The sequence below is a fragment of the Mustela nigripes genome, chromosome 16, assembly GCF_022355385.1.
Source record: "Mustela nigripes isolate SB6536 chromosome 16, MUSNIG.SB6536, whole genome shotgun sequence".
In the NCBI taxonomy this organism is placed as follows: Eukaryota; Metazoa; Chordata; class Mammalia; order Carnivora; family Mustelidae; genus Mustela; species Mustela nigripes.
In genome coordinates this window covers 22,592,761-22,604,786 of record NC_081572.1, presented here as the reverse complement: position 1 = coordinate 22,604,786, position 12,026 = coordinate 22,592,761, and the positions used below count along the sequence as shown (strand labels likewise).

Below are 12,026 nucleotides of genomic sequence, written 5' to 3'. Positions count from 1 at the left end.
GCCAGGCGGGCGGGCCGGGGGCGCGGGCCCCGCCGGGGTGGACCAGCTGGGAGGGCGCCGGCGGCCGGGCGTGTGGGTGCGCGCGCGCGCGGGCGTGTCACCGAGTGTGCGAGAGCGAGTATGTGTGTCTATGTGTGTGTATGTGTGTGTGTATGTGTGCGGGGGGGCGCGCGCGCGGGCCGGCGCGGGTGTGTCACTGCGGGCGGGAGCGCGCGCGGCGCGGGTACCCGCGTGTGGCCGGAACGTACAAAGGGCCGCCGGGGGTGGCGGGGAGCGGAGGAGAGGAGGGGGCGCTGCGCCTCGCGCCCTCCAGCTGCACGGCGGGATCCCGCGGCGCGCGGCCGGGCCAGGGGTGCGGGGCGCGCTCACGCTCCCCTCCACTCCACCTGCTTCTCCCACCCCAAGCCATCCTCGCACCACCACCACGGAGACAAATGCCTCAGGCCGGGGACCAGCCTCGGAGGAGAGGGGTGCACCTCGAGGGTGGGGGACTTCTCGGTCTCCGAGCCCTGGCTCGCCAGGGGATTAGGAGGCATTCGGGGAGGAACAGGGCAGGGAGGCAAGCGGAGCTGAGGGACCGGGTAACCACTTTTCAGCCAAGGTGACCTCCGAAGGCCACAGCCGCCCTTTGCAGGGAGAGGCTGGACCCTCTTCGGCCTCTGCCGGGGTCGCCCCCCTCCACCCCACTGCTTAGACTCCGCTCAGCCTCAGGGATCCCGTCCCCCGGCGCCCCCTGCTGGGCTGTGTCCTTGCCCCAGCTCCGGTTGCGGCCCCTCCTGCAGGCGTCTGCTGGAACTGCAGAGGCCAGTGCTAGGATTGAGGGGAGCCAGCTCCTCTGTCAAGCAGCACCCCAAAGGAGCGCGCTCCAGACCCTTCTCACACCTCGCTCGGCTCTGCCACGGCCACCTCCAAGGCAGCATGCGGAGCGCTAGCTCTGCCCCGCCCCCGCTTTATTCCCACCCCTCCCTGTCCCACCTTGGCCTACCTGTTGGCTCAGCAGACTCCGGCTCTGACCGGCACTGACCCTGACCTGCCCTCCAGAGCTGGTTGCTTGCTTCCTCTCTCCCGCCCGCTCTCTGTCCTGTCCCTCCTCTCGCAAACTGCTCTTGGAGAGGAGAAAGTGGACTGAGTCCCCTGCCCCTTTTCGTTACCTTCCCAAAGCCACTTTAGATGGAGCAAGAAAGGGGCACAGGAACTCTCTTCAATATAGGGCGCCAGGCAGGCAGCAAGACAGGAGAGAAGACCCCACCCCAAGTGGTGCAAATGACAAACCGGTTTCCCCACTTCCTGGTCTACCCAGGTTGCAAGCTTAATCTAGGCTCTCCCATTTTCCTGCCCACTCCCAGGCCTGCCCCTGGACCAGCCACATGCCTGGCTAGGGGCAAGTCCCAGATGCCCCTCAAGATTAATCTCCAGGTGCAGTAGCTTAGCCGGCAGGGCCAGGGCCGGACAGGGAAGGGGCCCTTCCCAGCTCCAGCAGAGCTAGCTCGGGAGGACAGCCAAGAGCCGTGTCTCAGACACACCGTCTGGGCACACGACCCCAGCAGTCGGCACCCTGACTTCTCCCATTCCCGGCCAGCTGCTCTCCCTCTGCCAACTGGACAGTGCCCATCTTTTGGCCTCAACGCACAGCGGGCACTCTTCCAGCTCCCTGCCTGGCTGTCTGCCCAGGATGGGCATGGGAGGCAGCGGGCCCTGTGTAGGGGAGGGGGTGATGTAGGGAGGGGTGGCTTTCCCCCCGACTGCTCGGACACCACCTCCCACGCCTCTCAGAGCCTCCAGGCTGGGGACTCAAGCTTCTGTGCCTCCATTCAGAAGTCTGACTCAACTGCCCAGACTCCATCCCTTCCTCTCCCTTCAGGTTTCCCCTAAGATGGGGTCTCTTCCCTCCCTCACTTTGTGCACAGCTAAGGAGAAAGGAATCAGCAAGTGCTTTACTCAGATTCTCTCATTTAACCCCCTCAACAATCCTGCAGAATGGGCACCTTTGGCCCCATTTCAGAGATAAAGAGTTGAGGCTCAGACAGGAATAGCCATGTGTGTCCACTCTAAGAGTAGCACAGCTGAAATTCAAACCCAGATCTGCCTGACTTCAAAGCTCTCAGCATCTTTCCCATCACCAGCAGCACCTTCTGTGTGCACTGCCAAAAGCCGGGGCCAGCCTCGGTGGATGGAAGAGAGCTGGGCTCAGGAACGTTCAGTTATGTCAAGGTTAAGGAACTGAGCATTAGCCCTGGATGATGACAGGAAAGACGCTTGCCCAGTCCCATGGAGATTTTTCTGCCCTTAGGATAAATGCCAAGAAGCCACTGGTTTGGAGACTGGATGGAGAGGCTCTATGAATCAGCCCCCAGAAACTGGGAAGAGTTCCAAAGGTGTCAGCAGGACAGTGCATCCATCTTTCCCCACCCTGACGTGACCTCCTGCATCAGGAGGGCTCCAGGATCCTGACGTGAGCCCAAGGCGGACACTTAGCCACTGAGCTAAGGAGCTCCAGGCACACAGGAGCTCACTTAAAAAGGAACACTTAACGTTTTTTTTTAAAGATTTTATTTATTTATTTGACAGACAGAGATCAAAGTATGCAGAGAGCCAGGCAGAGGCAGGCAGAGAGGAGGAAGCAGACCCCCTGCTGAGCTCGATGCAGGACTCTATCCCAGGACCCTGAGATCACGACCTGAGCCAAAGGCAGGGGCTTAACCCCTGAGCCACCCAGGCTCCCTGACCCTTAACATTTCTCATCGTCTGCTTAGCCTTGATTTCATTTGACCCCCTATTCCCCTGAACTACTTCATCCACACCCACACAACCCAGGACAGCTGGGTCCCATAGAGGGGTGAGAGGAGATACAGCTTCAGAACCGAAACAAAGGCCCTGAGACCCCACAGTGAGACAGAGGATGGGTGGATGGCATTGACCCTCACCCCCCCCAGGTCCTCTGGCCCAGCCCCCCAGGGAAGATCAGTTCCTGGCCCCCATCATATCTCCAAAGCAGAGTCTCCTGGGGTAGGGAAAAGGTTGGGAAGCCATTGCCACTGATCAACAGTAGAGCAACTCAGGTAGTATTTCTCCAGCCCAGAGATGAGAGAATTGCTCCTGGAAGCTGGCTTGGTGCCCGGGCACAACCCGTGTGCCAGCTGCCTCCACCTGAGATGCCGCAGGTGCCACCCCACCCCCACTCGCAGTCCTCAACAGGTAACTTCCCTCTTGCCCTCCTCCCAGCCGGTGTCTCTGGGCACTGCTCTTGGTCGGGAGGAGGCAGCTGGCTCATATGAGGGATCACTAGGGCCAAGTTTAATGGAGCTTCTTACACTGTCCCTGCCCCCTCCCTGGCCTGTTCCTGGGAACCTGTGGGAGGGAGGTTATGGGGGAGCATGCTAGAGGTGAGAATTTTCGGCCACTCCTTCCCCAAGTTACAGTGAGAACAGGGAGCACACCTGGACAAACATCTGGGCAGGAAGAGAGACATGGGACCAGGGGTGGGCAGAGAGAGGCACTGGGGCCTCTGGGGAAAGGCACAGGGAAAAGGATGATGTGGAAATGGTGGCTGGGATATGCTGAACTGCTCACTCTGCCATGGTGGGAACCCCCTCCTCCCCCCGCCCCCCCCAGATCCTAGAGAAAGCCCCCTGCCAGTCCCCTGCATTTCATGAGCCCCTTGGACCATCCACCCTCCAACAAGAGTGGCCCGCAGGCAGTGAGGGGACTGCGCTATGGCCCTGTACCTGAGAGAAAGTGACCAGGGGGGTGACCTGGCATTTGGAGCAGAAAATGGCAGGGGTGGGGGAGGTGAGGAGGAGGAGGAGGGTTTTAGCTCTGCCCCAAGCCTTCAAACCGTAGACTAGTGCCCCAGAGCCCCTTCCAGGTCTCTTCTTGCATTCCTGGCCCTCCCATTCCCCCTCCCACCCTACAGGAGAGGAGTGAATAGCAGTAAGTTTCAAAGGACCGTCCCTTATTCCCTGCGGTCCTCCCTCTCCAGCTTCTTATTGTAATGAATGCTAACGATGCTCCATAATTGATGCTCTCATTAGCACATCAAACCCACTTTCTGAAGAATGGAGAGAGAATGTGGGATGGGGGTTTCTCTGGGCTCCTGACTCTAGCCACCTCCAGCCAGAGAAATTCATCTTGGTGTTTCTAGCAGAGAGGGAGCCCGGGCTAAAGGACTTTCGGCGAGAAGCCTAGATGTCCCTCTGATGGGCAGTTTTCTGAGCCCAAGTCTCTGTCTTCCTGTCAGATGGCAGGCAAGGGTCCTACCTCCACCATCACACTGGGAGTGCCGAGTCTCCCTCATTAACTAAGGCTCCCCCTCAGGGTCGTGCAATGGTTCTTACACTAGAGTGAGGATCAGAATCACTGGAGGGCCTGTCAAAACAGGAGTTGCTGGGGCCCACTCCTGAACTTGCTGATTTAGTAAGTTTGAAGAAGGGCCTGGGAATTTGCATTTCTAACAAGCTTCCAAATACTGCTGCTGCTCTGGGCCCCACTTTGAGAACCAATGTGGGCCAGAGGGGACTTCTTGTTTTCCCAGTCCGCTGATGCAGCTTGCCTGGCAGCTCGACACAGGGCCTGACCCAGGGGGAGTGTCCAGGAGAACTTTGTGGCATGGATGATGGCTCTTCCCCTCCCAAAGCACCTCCCTGCAAACCAAGGCCAATTCCTGCCCCGATAGCTCCCCTGGAGACTCCTTTCTTCCCAGACTTTGACCTTTGATACTGAGGGGCAGAGACAACCGGAACTGGATCTCTTGATCCCCAGCTGCGGGCCACCATGCTCTGTGCCACTGATGTCAGTGCGTCTCCTGGGAGAAAGAAGGAATAAAGATGAAAGAGAGGCTTCTCAGCACCCCATCTCGCTTTGGGGAGACTTACTAGGGCCTCAATGGGGAGAAGGGCTCATGGATATAGTCCGTGAACATGAACGTGCATGCCGCTCCCCACCCCCTTCCTTCCCACTCAGTCCCTGAGGCATAAGAACGGCAGGCTAGGGTGGAGGGGAGTGGACATTAGAGCAGGAATGTAACAATGAAAGAGGAAGGCAGATGGAAGCAGGGTGAAGAGAAAATGATAGACAAAAAACAGAGGGGAGGAGGGGCGTGAGCAGAAGGGGGAGGTAGAAGAGAGAGAGTGAGGGAGGTGAGAAGCTCAGGAAAGGCAAAGGGAAGAGAGAAGAAAGATGTGGAGGGACCAGAGTAGGGAGAAGGAGGAACAGAGTCTGTATCTATCCCTGAGAGGACATATTTTGAGCCACAGGGTCCAAGTGGACCACAAGCCCAACTCCTGAAAGACCACACCTACCTTGGCTTTGAGGCTTTAGATTTCACCACCTTGACCTACATGCCTTGGTGAAAAAGGGAAAGGCAACCTCCCACACCCACATGCCAGCCAGCAGCCTCCCAGTCCTTCCAAGTAGCCTAGAAGCCTATGGTGGGCAGTAGGGCAAAAGAGCAGGGATCATCCTGACCTATTTTCCCCATGCTAGCTCCTGATAACCATTGCCTTGCCTTCCCAGGTGACAACAATCACCTGTTGAATAAAGAAAGCAGGTGGAACCCTCTCACACTTTGCTGGTGGGAATGAAAAATGGCTCAGCAACTTTGGAAGACAGTTTGGCAATGCCTCAAAAAGCTAAACATGGAAATAGCACGTGACCCAACAGCCTAAATGTTCTTCAGCGGATGAACGTGATCTATGCTTATAATGCAACATGATCTGTCCCTAGAAAGGACCCAAGTACTAATACTCGCTCCAACTCGGATGAATCTTGAAACACGTGCTAAGTGAAAGAAGCCAGACACAGAAGGTCACACACTGTACGACTCCGTGTATGTGACATATTCAGAAGAGGCAAATCTGTCGAGATCTGCCTTGGAGGAGGAGGAAGAAAATGGAGACCAACCCCTTCAGGAGTATGAGGTTTCCTTCCGGGGTGACAACGTGTTTCGGCACTTCGTGGAGGTGGGGATTTGCACAATATGGGGAGTGCCGAAATGCTACCGAGTTGTTTATTTTAATTTTATGTTACATGAATCTCACCCCCAAAAAAGAAAAAGTAGTCATGAAAGCAGGTGTTTTCTAGGGAGTTCAAGAAATCCATCCAACTGCAGAGCCTACCTGCGTGAGCCTTTCTGGAGTCACAGCCTTTCTGGGGCCCTGGCGCCCCAGGCATCTGCTTGAAAGACTCAGAAAATGCTTGTGGGACCCCCAGGATGCTGTTTTCTGGCCCCATGCTGCATCCCTGAAGCCTCCGCCCTGCCTGGCTTGCACCCCAAGAGAAGCTCCCTTTCCCCTTCTCACTTCCCCAGCAGGCAGCAAGCACAGAATAGCTGGGTTGGGGCCAAGGCGCCCCTTTGAGGCTCCTGACAAAGGTTCTGCATCCTCTCCCTAGATAAATGGGCATCCATGCCCACCACACACACACACACACACAAAAACACAAACAAAGAAACAAACACAAAAACAAAAACCTGTGGCCCTCCCTGACCTCTGCAGCCCCTCCAAGGACCCCTGGGGCAGGGGTACTCAAAGCATGGTCCCCACACAAGTGTGGCCACTGGTTCACGAGATGAGTACAGAAATAGAGAGAAAGCGTTAGGCAACCTTTCCGGGGATGTGACATTGCCACAGTGTCCAAGCACGTGATAGTTTTTAAAAAGTAGGTTCATAGTCAATTGGAAATTTAACAACAACAATAAAAATGTGTCTCACCCAGAGAGTTTGAGAAGGTACGCCCCTAAGCATCCATTCACTTCCCATTCATTCTCTGCCTGAGAATTTCAATACATTTCTTAGCATTTCTTAGCATGGAGGGCATTCAAGGCCCTCCATGATCTGTCCGCTAAATCTTTCCTGCCTTATCTCTGGCTACCTCCTGCAGTATCACACACTACACACACGCACACACACACACCCCTACTTGTGTGCATGCGTGCCCTGTATCTCCCTCTCGCACTTTCGCCTTTGTCCATACCGTTTCCCCACCATAGGGATATTCTTTCCTTCTGCCCCTGTTGACACCTGACTCCCAATTCTAGGCGCAGCTCAAATAAATAAATAAAGCCTTCCCAAACTCTACCCCCCACCCCCGCCCTCCTCACATGCAAACAATCTAGCTGCAATTCCCTCTCCCCTGGGCTTTCCTAACACCCACTTAGCTTTATTTGCGGCTGTCCATCTCCCCCTCACAGGGCAGAGCTCTGGTCCCCCTGGTCCTCTCTGTCTTCTCCACCTTCCCGAGTGTCCACGCTGTGTGGATTCTGGAAAGTCTGCTGTCCTGATTCTCCCCGGTCTCTCCCGTGGCTGCTCTTGGCTGTCCGCTTGTTCCATGAGCAGCCTTCTGAGCCTCAAGCTCCTTCCCAAGATAGGACCCAGGACTCCATTCCACTCCCTGCCCCACCCCTGGCTTCACTCTCCTCCCCGCCGGGGTCGGCCCACAGCAATAACCACTAGTATATGATGGGGGCCAAAAATCAGTGGCCTCCAAGATTTCCAGGACTGGAAAAAAGTTAATTTGACTTATTTTTTGAATAGGAAATCCTATTTGCAAGTGATACAAAATTCAAAAGGGGCAAAAGGGAAGTACAGTGGAAAGTCAGTTCCCCCACCACTGCCTCTGCCCAGGGCCTCTGGGGTCCAGCACCAGAAGCAAACACCATCCCCAGTTTCTTTGGCCTTTCGGGACTTTAGCCCAGGTGTTCACAAGCATCTCCTCTGCGTTCTCTTACCCAAACGGCAGCCTAGGTTACACACTCAACAATTATAAACTGGACATTGTTCTACACCAGCACATATAAAGCTACCCTGTTGGGGCACCTGGCTGGCTCGGTCAGTAGAATGTGCACTCTTGACCTCGGGGCTGTAAGTTCAAGCCCTGTGTTGGGTGCAGAGATCATTTAAAAATAAAGTGTTTTAGGGGCGCCTGGGTGGCTCAGTGGGTTGAGGCCTCTGCCTTCGGCTCAGGTCATGGTCCCAGGGTCCTGGGATCGAGCCCCACATGGGGCTCTCTGCTCAGCGGGGAGCCTGCTTCCTCCTCTCTCTGACTGCCTCTCTGCCTACTTGTGGTCTCTGTCTGTCAAATAAATAAATAAAAATTTAAAAAAAAAGTCTTTAAAAAAAATAATATAAAATAAAGGTGTCCTGTGGATGACTATTTAGGCCATGTCTAGGGCAAAAGATATCCTGGTAATGACTTCAGTTCACAAAATGCAAGCTTATCTGTAGAATAAATTCCTAGAAGTGGAATAGCTAGATAAAGGGGATGGGTATAATAAGAATTTTAGATACGAACCATTATTTCTTCTTTGGCCCTGATGTATGAATCCATACATAGCAGTCCATCTTTCCCAATTTGGCCACTTACTTGTGTGCCTGCTGGGGAAACTGAGGCAGCTACTCTCCCATACACACACCCATAGAACCCCAAGTTGGACTAGAACCTGAAAGCAGAAGGAAATCCAGCTTCATCAGAGTTAGGAGATGTCCCAAGGGTCCTGGGCACCTTGAGAAGCAGAGGGAAGAAGGACGTGTCTTGCTTGAAAAGGGAGAAACTAGATAATGATCACTTTCTGGGTGAGGGAGGAGCTAAGTCAAAACACTGAAGGGGCTCCATGTCAGCAAGAGAGACTGAGATCAGCTCCCAGGGTAAACTTCCCGCCAGTGCAGGAGGGGTGCTGAGGGCCAGACACCAGCAAGAAGTGCAGTGTCTCCTTCCTCAAGAGAGCCTTATGCCAGGATGAAAGGGGTGGTGGCCCAGCCAGGTCTGCTGGGAGGGAGAGGGCTGGAGCAGGGGATCATTTAAGCTGCCGTGCAAGGGCACGGCCTGGCCAAGGTGAAGAGCGTGGGAACTGGATTAGTACCACAGGGCCCAGAGCTTGACAGTTTTCACAGCAATCCTGCGGTGGGCAAGCAAGTGTGATGAGGGGCCCCCCTTTGTTGATGAGACAACCAAAGCCCAGAGAGGTTAAGACACTTGCTCAAGGCTTCACAGCTGCACCAGAACTTAAACCCAAGCCCCCACATGCAAGGATATGGCCTCCACTGCCTTGGCCCCCACTGCCTTCTGGGGCTGGAAGCTTCCCAAGATAGGTCCCAGGTCTCCAACCTGGGTCCCCGCACCAACTTCTCCAGGCCCTTTACACCCTCATTCCTCCCTGCCCCCCTCCCCACCAACCCCAACCATGCAGCAGAACAGCAGAACAGGGTGGGGACTGCTGGGCCAGGCTTGCAAATCCCTCTCCTGCCCAACAACAACAATACAGCAGGAGAGGAAGACAGAGGTGGGAACAGGTCCCAGACTCCCCTCTCACGTGTCCTCGCCCGTCTCAGTCCCAGACTCTCTCGTGATAGGAAAGTAGGCCAGTTTGGAATATGTCACAGATATTTTCGACATCCCCATCTGTACTATTGCTTTGCATACAGCCAAGTGGGGCAGAGCCAGAATCTCCGTGCTGGATGAGGGGTACGCCTGCTACCTCTGGGGCCCGGAACCCAAACACGGGGCTGCAAACATGCACAGGGAACCCTGAAGGGCATTGGGCACTGGGCACTTGTCCAGCTGCCTGAACAGGGTGGGACAAAAGACTAGTCGTATCTGCCTTCTTCCCAGAGGAACAGAAGCAGAACAGCTGTGCGATTTATGGAAAGGATCCCTCTGCCCTGTGAGCCTGGGGATGGAGCACTGAGGAGGGAGCAATTAGTCCTGCAGGGAAAAGGGGTCTGGGAAAGCTTTAGGGCAGATGTGACTGATACTTGAGCTGGGCCTTGAAAGGGGAGCAGAACTTTGCTGAGGGAAGATGTGGGGGGCTGGGGCACGCGGGTGGCTCCGTGGGTTAAGTGTCTGTCTTTGGCTCAGGTCATGATCTCAGCGTCCTGAGATCCAGCCCACATCCAGCCCTGCATCATCGAACCCCTCATCAAGCCTGCTATTCCCTCTCCTTTTGTCCCTCCCCCCATGCTTTCTCTTGCTCTGCAATAAATAAATAAAATCTTAAAAAAAAAAAAAAGAAGGCTACCTTAGCACAAATGTTTACCACTCCATCCTCCAAAATCCCTTTAAAATGACAGAGAAAAAAAAAATACACTGGAGTTTTAAAGCAGATTAGATTAGAATAATGGCAAAACCAAACAGAGAATAGGAATGCATGATCCCATAAAGGAACTCACTAAAAGTGTGAATCTTCCGTAAAAGAACCATAGATTTCCTGCTGATGTCAGGAACGAGGCAAGTATATCACTCTCATCATCCTTGTTCAATATTGTGCTGAGGCTCTAACTAGTGTTCTAAGGCAAGGGCCCAAGGGCATCCAGAATTGAAAGGAAGAAGTAAAATTGCCCAAGATGGCATGGATTTCTAAGTGGAAAATCTGGTGGAATCTAAAACATAGCTATTAGAACTAATTATGTGTGTTTAGCAAGATTGTAAGTATAAAGTCAACATATAAAATCAATTGTTTTTCTATATAGCAATGAACAACTGGAAATTGAAATTTAAGAAATAATACCATGTACAATAACATCAAAAAATATTAAGTACTTAGGAAAAAGACTGGTAAAAATATTCAAAACCTATACACTTGAAACTACAAAACTTTGCTCAGAGACCTCAGTAGATGAGGAGGTATACTATGCTCATGGATCAGAAGACTTATACTGTCAAGATGTCAGTTCTCCCCAAACTGATGTATAAATTTAACACAATCCCAGTCAAATTCATAGCAGTCTTTTTTTGTAGAAATTGAAAAGTTGATTCTAAAATTCTTATGGAGGGGTGCCTGGGTGGCTCGGTGGGTTAAAGCCTCTGCCTTCAGCTTGGGTCATGATCCTGGGGTCCCAGGATGGAGCCCTGTCTCGGGCTTTCTGCTCTGCAGGGAGCCTGCTTCCTCCTCTCTCTCTCTCTCTCTCTCTGCCTGCCTCTCTGCCTACTTGTGATCTCTGTCTGCCAGATAAATAAATAAAATCTTCAAAAAAAATTCTTATGGAAATGCAATGGACTTAGGATAGCCAAAACAATCTCAAAAAAGAAGGTGGGGGTGGGGGGAGTTGAAGGACACTTTCCCCTGGCTGGCGGCACAGAGGCCTCCCATGGCTGGAGTTACTGTAAGAGACCTGAACCTGCAGGAGTTCATCAGAGCTCTGGCAGCCTTCCTCAAAAAGTTTGGAAAGCTGAAGTTTCCTAAATGGGTGGACTTGGTCAAGCTGCCTGAGTGTATAGATCTTGTTCTCTGTGATGAGAACTGGTTCCACAGATAAGCCACTTCCACAGAGCAATGCCTGTATCTCTCGGGCTGCACCAGGTTGGCTCCATGACCAAGATCTATGGGGGACATCAGAGAAACAGCATCGCACCCAGCTCCTCAGTCGATGCTCCAAGAATGTGGCCCACAGGGTCCTCCAAGCCCTGGAGGGGCTGAAAGTTACAGACAAGAACCAAGATAGGGGCCACAAACTGACACCTCAGGGACAGAGAGTTCTGGACAGAATCTCTGGACAGATGGTGACTGCCAACAAGAAGCATTAGAACAAACGCTGGGTGGGGGTGCCTGGGTGGCTCAGTCGTTAAGCGTCTGCCTTTGGCTCTGATCATGATCCCAGGGTCTTGGGACTGACCCCCACATCCAGCTCCCTGCTCAGCAGGAAGCCTCCCTCTCCCACTCCCCCTGCTTGTGTTCCCTCTCTCAATCTCTCTCTCGATCTCTGTCAAATAAATAAATAAAAACCTTAAAAAAAAAAAAAAAAAAAAAAGAACAGGGGCGCCTGGGTGGCTCAGTGGTTAAGCCTCTGCCTTCAGCTTAGGTCATGATCTCAGGGTCCTGGGATCTAGCCCCGCATTGGGCTCTGCTCAGCGGGGAGCCTGCTTCCCCCTCTCTCTGCCTGCCTCTCTGCCTACTTGTGATCTCTCTCTCTCTGGCAAATAAATAAGTAAATAATGAATGGATGAATGGATAGGAGCACTAGGCTGGCTCAGTTGGAAGAATGTGACTTTTGATCTAGGTGTCATGAGTTCCAGCCCCAGGTTGGGCGTAGAGATTA

The 12,026-nt window shown here is 53.5% G+C and overlaps 1 pseudogene; it reads left to right on the top strand.

Annotated features, from left to right (window-relative positions):
* The first annotated feature begins 11,078 nt into the window (after positions 1–11,078).
* On the top strand, positions 11,079–11,514 carry LOC132004313 (small ribosomal subunit protein eS19-like; annotated as a pseudogene).
* Positions 11,515–12,026: the final 512 nt, after the last annotated feature.